Below are 9,264 nucleotides of genomic sequence, written 5' to 3' on the forward strand. Positions count from 1 at the left end.
AGAATTATTGGGGAGAATTTCCCCAATATGGCAAAGGGAACGAGCATCAAAATTCAGGATGTTCACAGAACGCCCCTCAAAATCAATCAGAATAGGCCCACACCCCGTCACCTAATAGTAAAATTTACAAGTCTCAGTGACAAAGAGAAAATTCTGAAAGCAGCCCGGGAAAAGAAGTTTGTAACATACAATGGTAAAAATATTAGATTGGAAGCTGACTAATCCACAGAGACCTTGCAGGCCAGAAAGAGCTGGCATGATATTTTCAGAACACTAAATGAGAAAAACATGCAGCCAAGAATACTATATCCAGCGAGGCTATCATTGAAAATAGAAGGAGAGATTAAAAGCTTCCAGGACAAACAAAAACTGAAAGAATTTGCAAACACCAAACCAGCTCTACAGGAAATATTGAAAGGGGTCCTCTAAGCAAAAAGAGAGCCTACAAGTGGTAAATCAGTAAGGAACAGAGACAATATATAGTAACAGTCACCTTACAGGAAATGCAATGGCACTAAATTAATATCTCTCAATAGTTACCCTGAATGTTAATGGGCTAAATGCCCCTGTCAAAAGACACAGAGTATCAGAATGCATAAAAAACAAAATTCCATCTATATGTTGCCTCCAAGAAACTCATTTTAAGCCTGAAGACACCTCCAGACTTAAGGTGAGGGGTTGGAAAAGAATTTACCATGCTAATGGACATCAGAAGAGAACAGGAGTGGCAATCCTTATATTAGATCAATTAGATTTTAAGCCAAAGACTATAATAAGAGATGAGGAAGGACACTATATAATACTCAAAGGGTCTGTCCAACAAGAAGATCTAACACTTTTAAATATCTATGCCCCCAACGTCGAAGCAGCCAACTATATAAACCAATTAATAACAAAATCAAAGAAGCACATCAACAATAATACAATAAGAGTAGGGGACTTTAACACTCCCCTCACTGAAATGAACAGATCATCCAAGCAAAAGATCAGCAAGGAAATAAAGGCCTTTAACGACACACTGGACCAGATGGACATCGCAGATATATTCAGAACATTTCATCCCAAAGCAACAGAATACACATTCTTCTCTAGTGCACATGGAACATTCTCCAGAATAGATCACATCCTCGGTCCTAAATCAGGACTCAACCGGTATCAAAAGACTGGGATCATTCCCTGCATATTTTCAGACCACAATGCTCTAAAGCTAGAACTCAACCACAAAAGGAAGTTTGAAAAGAACCAAAATACATGGAGACTAAACAACATCCTTCTAAAGAATGAATGGGTCAACCGGGAAATTAAAGAAGAATTGAAAAAAATCATGGAAACAAATGATAATGAAAATACAACGGTTCAAAATCTGTGGGACACAACAAAGGCAGTCCTGAGAGGAAAATATATAGCGGTACAAGCCTTTCTCAAGAAACAAGAAAGGTCTCAGGTACACAATCTAACCCTACACCTAAAGGAGCTGGAGAAAGAACAAGAAAGAAACCCTAAGCCCAGCAGGAGAAGAGAAATCATAAAGATCAGAGCAGAAATCAATGAAATAGAAACCAAAAAGACAATAGAGCAAATCAACGAAACTAGGAGCTGGTTCTTTGAAAGAATTAATAAAATTGATAAACCCCTGGCCCGACTTATCAAAAAGAAAAGAGAAAGGACCCAAATAAATAAAATCATGAATGAAAGAGGAGAGATCACAACTAACACCAAATAAATACAAACTATTATAAGAACATACTATGAGCAAATCTACGCCAACAAATTTGACAATCTGGAAGAAATGGATGCATTCCTAGAAACATATAAACTACCACAACTGAACCAGGAAGAAGTACAAAGTCTGAACAGACCCATAACCAGTAAGGAGATTGAAACAGTCATTAAAATCTCCAAACAAACAAAAGCCCAGGACCAGATGGCTTCCCGGGGGAATTCTACCACACATTTAAAGAAGAACCAATTCCTAGTCTCCTGAAAATGTTCCAAAAAATAGCAATGGAAGGAATACTTCCAAACTCATTTTATGAGGCCAGCATCACCTTGATCCCAAAACCAGACAAGGATTCCATCAAAAAAGAGAGCTATAGACCAATATCCTTGATGAACACAGATGCAAAAATTCTCACCAAAACACTAGCCAATAGGATTCAACAGTACATTAAAAGGATTATTCACCACGACCAAGTGGGATTTATTCCAGGGCTGCAAGGTTGGTTCAACATCCGCAAATCAGTCAATGTGATACAACACATCAATAAAAGAAAGAATAAGAACCATATGATACTCTCAATAGATGCTGAAAAAGCATTTGATAAAGTACAGCATACCTTCCTGATCAAAACTCTTCAAAGTGTAGGGATAGAGGGCACATACCTCAATATCATCAAAGCCATCTATGAAAAACCCACCGCAAATATTGTTCTCAATGGAGAAAAACTGAAAGCTTTTCTGCTACATCAGGAAAATGGCAGGGGTGTCCATTATCACCACTGCTATTCAACATAGTACTAGAAGTCTTAGTCTCAGAAATCAGACAACAAAAGGAAATTAAAGGCATCCAAATCGGCAAAGAAAAAGTCAAATTATCACTCTTTGCAGATGTTATGATACTGTATGAGGAAAACCCAAAAGACTCCACTCCAAAACTGCTAGAACTTGTACAGGAATTCAGTAAAGTGTCAGGATATAAAATCAATGCACAGAAATCAGTTGCATTTCTCTACACCAACAACAAGACAGAAGAAAGAGAAATTAAGGAGTCAATCCCATTTACAATTGCACCCAAAACCATAAGATACCTAGGAATAAACCTAAGCAAAGAGACACAGAATCTATACTCAGAAAACTATAAAGTACTCATGAAAGAAATTGAGGAAGTCACAAAGAAATGGAAAAATGTCCCATGCTCATGGATTGGAAGAATAAATATTGTGAAAATGTCTATGCTACCTAAAGCAATCTACACATTTAATGCAATTCCTATCAAAGTACCATCCAACTTTTTCAAAGAAATGGAACAAATAATTCTAAAATTTATATGGAACCAGAAAAGCCCTCGAATAGCCAAAGGGATATTGAAAAAGAAAGCCAAAGTTGTTGGCATCACAATTCCGGACTTCAAGCTCTATTACAAAGACGTCATCATCAAGACAGCATGGTACTGGCACAAAAACAGACACATAGATCAATGGAACATAATAGAGAGCCCAGAAATAGACCCTCAACTCTACAGTCAACTAATCTTTGACAAAGCAGGAAAGAATATCCAATGGAAAAAAGACAGCATCTTCAATAAATGGTGTTGGCAAAATTGGACAGCCACATGCAGAAAAATGAAATTGGACCATTTCCTTACACCACACACAAAAATAGACTCAAAATGGATGAAGGACCTCAATGTGAGAAAGGAATCCATCAAAATCCTTGAGGAGAAAACAGGTAGCCACCTCTTTGACCTCAACCGGAGCAACATCTTCCTAGGAACATCGCCCAAGGGAAGGGAAGCAAGGGCAAAAATGAACTATTGGGATTTCATCAAGATCAAAAGCTTTTGCACAGCAAAGGAAACACTTAACAAAATCAAAAGACAACTGACAGAATGGGAGAAGATATTTGCAAACGACATATCAGATAAAGGACTAGTGTCCAAAATCTATAAAGAACTTAGCAAACTCAACACCCAAAGAACAAATAATCCAATCAAGAAATGGGCAGAGGACATGAACAGACATTTCTGCAAAGAAGACATCCAGATGTCCAACAGACACATGAAAAAGTGCTCCATATCACTCGGCATCAGGGAAATACAAATCAAAACCACAATGAGATATCACCTCACACCAGTCAGAATGGCTAAAATCAACAAGTCAGGAAATGACAGATGCTGGCGAGGATGCGGAGAAAGGGGAACCCTCCTACACTCTTGGTGGGAATGCAAGCTGGTGCAGCCACTCTGGAAAACAGCATGGAGGTTCCTCAAAATGTTGAAAATAGAACTGCCCTATGACCCAGCAATTGCACTACTGGGTATTTACCCTAAAGATACAAACATAGTGATCCAAAGGGGCACGTGCACCCGAATGTTTATAGCAGCAATGTCCACAATAGCCAAACTATGGAAAGAACCTAGGTGTCCATCAATAGATGAATGGATCAAGAAGATGTGGTATATATACACAACGGAATACTATGCAGCCATCAAAAGAAATGAAATCTTGCCATTTGCGAAACATGGATGGAACTAGAGTGTATCATGCTTAGCGAAATAAGTCAAGCAGAGAAACACAACTATCATATGATCTCCCTGATATGAGGAAGTGGTGATGCAACATGGGGGCTTAAGTGGGTAGGAGAAGAATCAATGAAACAAGATGGGATTGGGAGGGAGGCAAACCATAAGTGACTCTTAATCTTACAAAACAAACTGAGAGTTGCTGGGGGGAGGGGGGTTGGGAGAAGGGGGTGGGATTATGGACATTGGGGAGGGTATGTGCTTTGGTGAGTGCCGATTCACAGACCTGTACCCCTGGGGATAAAAATACATGTTTATAAAAAATAAAAAATTAAAAAAAAAACAAACTTAATACCCAAGCATTCAATATGATACAATAATAACTTAGTAGATTATGTGTAAATCTTAACCAAGTTCATACTATATGAATTTAAGAACTATAATACATCCAGAAGAGGAAACTGATTTTGTAGGTTTTGCTCATAAATTTTAGTATTAAAAGCCCTTATTTCAGAGTTAAAAATAAATGTAGATTTCTTATCATGCAGACAAGTTGTTCTAGATGGGAAAAAAATTCCCCAAAATTACATATATCAGATTCTTGTGAAATTTTCTGAAATATCTCACAATAGTTCATAAATAATAAAAATATACTAAGGATAATTTTTTTAGGCATGAAGTTGTATCAAAACATTCCATAACATTATCCCATGAAAGAATAACACTTGATATCTAAGGAAAGATGAAGAATTATCTCCAAATGTCATATTTTTCTTAGAAGAAAAATGTACTTTAGGGGGCACCTGGGTGGCTCATTGGTTAAAGTCTCTGCCTTCTGCTCAGGTCATGATCCCAGGGTCCTGAGATCGAGACCTACATCAGGCTTTCTGCTCAGTGGGGAGCCCGCTTCCTCCTCTATTTCTCCCTGCCTCTCTGCTTACTTGTGATCTCTGTCTGTCAAATACATAAATAAAATCTTAAAAAAAAATAAAAAAAACAACTCAGATAAATAGGACACCTAGGTGGCTATAACGAGACTCCAAGATAGAGTTTGGTTTTCATCAGTGTCCACAGCAAAATGGTAGGTCAGAAGTTTTTCTACTAGGTCTTCTGACCTACCAAAGGGTAGGTCAGAAGGTCTTCTCCTCTCATAGAAACTGGAAAATTCAAGAAAGTCTTTCTTTGAGTAACCCTTTGCACACATCACCCTGTAGACCTGAGGGGCTTCACTTTCCAGAAGGACTGGGCTCTTTGCAAGAGGGGCAGAGTCTTGTTGTAATCCTACATCCTTCGCCATGAGTGTTGCTTCAAATCCACCCCAATATCCATTAGAGATTAGAGGATGGAACTCCATCCCTCCCCCTGGTTGTGTCACTTGACCAACACCATCCTGAGCTCATATTTAGGATTTTTGCCAATAGCTGTGGGTCAAACCCTAACCTGATTCCAAGATTCATAGCTTCAGCATTTCCAATCATTCTAGTAGCTGACAGCATGTTGTTACAGATCTTTGCAGTCAACTGGGTCCCTGCAGATACACGACATTGGAGCACATGCACCCCAGCAACACTTGGGCAGCTGCAAATTTATCTTTGACTCCTCCCACCATAAATGTGAACTTCCAGATGGAGCAGCTCCCACACCACCAGAAACAGGAGCATCCATGAAAACTACTCCCATTTTCTCAACTTCTTTGACCAATTCTTTTGAAACTTCAGGATCAATAGTACTGGAATCTATTAGTACTGAGCCTTTCTTCACTTTTTTAGAATTTCATTTTTTCTAGAATAACCTTCTGTTGCATTGATACTGGTAAGCAACATTGTAATAATTCTGTCAGTTTTTTTCGGCTATATCTGCTGAGGAATACACTACCTGTTCACATGCATCTCGAAATTCTTTGTAAACATCAGAGAACACATCATGAATGAATGGATAGCATGAGAGTTTTTGCAATTGGCTTCTCCATGTTGCCCTGTCAAATGAGTCCAGCTGGAATCTTAGAAGCCAGTGACCTAGAGCACACCACAGCAAGACTGGCCACTGCTGTGCACTACCAATGGCTCTAATACCAGTCTAGAGATAGTTCCACAGGGTGGAGCCATAAAGACCCTGGCATGCTGTCCCAGCCCCACCTCCCTGTGGTGAACTCTCCACTCTTGGCTTGCCCACCCGCTGCTTACACAAGCTATTAAACATAATTTAATGGCAAAGCCTACTCACATCATCATGTTGATTAAATTCCAGAGCCATTTACAGTCTCAAAGTGCTATATCAATACATGATGCATATTGATACATATTGATACTACGCTACATGTATATAATAAAACAAAATATTTTATTATTATTTATGACTTTATTAGAGTGACTATTGTTCAATAGTCATCGTTTTGAAAGAGAATAAATTATGACTTATGAATTTATAAAATTTCAATTTATATTCCTCTTATCCCCTACTGTTTGCCTCCTGCATCTGCTGTGAACTTTTTCTAGTGTTGGGAGAGTTTCTTGGTAGCAACTTTGGGGATAGAGTATTATTTGATCATTTTAAACTATATTTTTAGAAGGAAATAAACTCTTTCTGGGTTTAAGATAATATAAAAAATCAAAATCAATAAAGAATATATTAGTCTGGGATTGGTTTTGAAAGTTCTCATATAGATCAGGGGGTCAGAGCAGTGAATTGAGTCTCTTCTCCTTAATGGGTTTTCCCTTCTATTATTCAAAGTACTCAAAGAGAATTAATCCTTGTTGTGGAGAACATTAAAGGAATGGATCAATTTTTCCCTCAAAGGAGTTTTCAAGTAACCCATATGACCTTTGCCTTTTTGATTGTTCAAATCCTAAGATATCTTAGTGTGTCTCTTGAGGTTTCTTTTTTTTTTTTCTTCTTCTTTCTCAATATTTGTGTTAGGTGTTGGTTTTTGCTTGGGGCAAGAACCTAATAGAGGAGAAATAGTAATGTTTTAAAAGCATAAGAATCTCATACACATTTTAAAATCTAACCTTTAAAATGTTATTTTTTCCTTAAACAAAGATGATCTAGGGAGAAAATTTGAAGTACTTGAAAATTGCAAAACTAAACTTCTGTGAATATTTCAAAAAATATTTGTATTCAAGTCTCTATTTGACCACAAAAATGATCATTTCCCTATTTCCCTGAAGAAATTTTTCATCCATTTTGCTTTATTTAATCAAGGAAATATATGTACATTCTTACAAATATGTACATATTCCTGCTCAAATCACTTTTCTAGAACTCATAGAAAGATACATTATTTCATTAAATCATCTGTCTAGGTGCTTTTTCCATAGTAAGAAAAAAAATCCTCTAGTTGATTAAAACGTGACCAAACCTATTTATCCTGCTTTTAAAAAGATTATTAAGGAATTTAATGTCAGATTTTTATTCCCAATCATAATTGGAGAGGTAATCTCAGTTATTTAGTTCAATATTATTTAATTTCCAGTATTATTTTATTTTGCTTACTCTATATCCATGATGCCAGAGTGGAGAATTTTGAGGTAATCAAATACAGTTGAAAAATGACAAGTCATATGGGGTTAACAGAGATTTTGACAACATTTTTGAGTGACTCTTTTTCTTATTAAAGATAACTTCTAAAAATAGATAAAATTATTAAAGTGACATAGCCCTTCTCAAAAATTATTTTTGAAATATTGTATTTTCATACTTCCTATTAAAAAAATTCCAAACCTGCTAATATGGAAATAGCAAAATTATATTATTTTTACTTAAGATCAAATTCATTAATCTCTTTTTGCTAGGAATTACTATTGTACCTATGCCACCTGCAGGACTGCCTGACTCAAAAGTCAGATCCCTTTTTTTTAAATTGGTAAACTTCCTTCTTTCTTGGGAAAACACATGTAATATTCCATTATTATCCTTTTTAAATCTTTATGGTGTGCTGTGATGTCCACTTTCATTACTGATCTTGGTCATTTGTATACAGTATTTTCTTGAACAGTTGGGCCAGAGGGAAATTAATTATATGAATTGTGTTAGTTTGGGTCCTCCTAAAAGCAAACAGGAAGATGGGATTTGTTTTGCTCAAAGGATTTACTATGGAAATGCCTGCAAAAGATAAAAGGGGAGGAGGGGACAGAAATCAGCTGGGAAAACCTCCAGACCACTTTGTAAATTTGACAGTTGTGAAAAGAGGTTGGTGGGGGGAGGAAGAATTAGGTGGGGAAGACCCTCTGACACAGCATGGTTTTGAGAAAGTTTTGACTATAGCAATGGGTTTCCTTACTAGAGAAATACTGTTAGGAATGGACTAGGACTAATCCTCTGGCTGTGCCTTGTCTTTGAGTGGTTCCTGGCTGAATACCTAACCAGTGGAACTAAGACCATCAATCAGTGAGACTCTTGAAAGGGATCTGAGCACCCTTCCACTGGTGTCATAATCTAAAAATTGCACGAAAAAGATGCACATATTCATGCAACTCCTATGAGTCTCTCTTCCTGAGAAAAGGCTGAGCACAGTGAAGTTAGTGGAATAAATTATAGCCCCTATACCAAGTTGGTCTTGGGACCACAGGTGATACCTCATTTTTTAAATTCTTGCTCCATTCTGATCTCCCTTCATTCTCATCTATAATGTTGGCTAGTTTTTGTGGCTTCGCACGTGGCATGACTCCCATTCCTCTTCCACCTGGTCATCAAATTGCCTTTTTGGGCCAGGTTTCTGTGCATGTGCATTTACCATTATAAACAGGAGAGGGCAAACTAAGAAGCATCCGGGTAGATAACTTGTGTTTTTCTACTAATTTCCATTTCCCAAACCAATGCAACCTCCTTCTGTTGATCAGGACGAATTACTCTGGATAGTGATTCTTTTCACACCTGCTGTTCCTAGAAAACTGCAAGTCCAAACTTTCCTGCAGAGGTGATATCTTTCAGTTCAAAGAATCATAGCAATAAATTGGTACTTTAGCTGTGTCTTCACTAGGCTATCCTGGTGCTCAGTGAGGTGATCATTCTGTAGAGCGTGTGGT

The 9,264-nt window shown here is 37.4% G+C and overlaps 1 pseudogene; it reads right to left on the reverse strand.

Moving 5' to 3' along the window:
• Positions 1-5,258: 5,258 nt before the first annotated feature.
• LOC132028719 (3-hydroxyisobutyrate dehydrogenase, mitochondrial-like) lies at positions 5,259-6,493 on the reverse strand (annotated as a pseudogene).
• Between the last annotated feature and the right edge of the window lie 2,771 nt (positions 6,494-9,264).

The sequence above is a fragment of the Mustela nigripes genome, chromosome 1 (genome assembly GCF_022355385.1).
Source record: "Mustela nigripes isolate SB6536 chromosome 1, MUSNIG.SB6536, whole genome shotgun sequence".
Classification (NCBI taxonomy): domain Eukaryota; kingdom Metazoa; phylum Chordata; class Mammalia; order Carnivora; family Mustelidae; genus Mustela; species Mustela nigripes.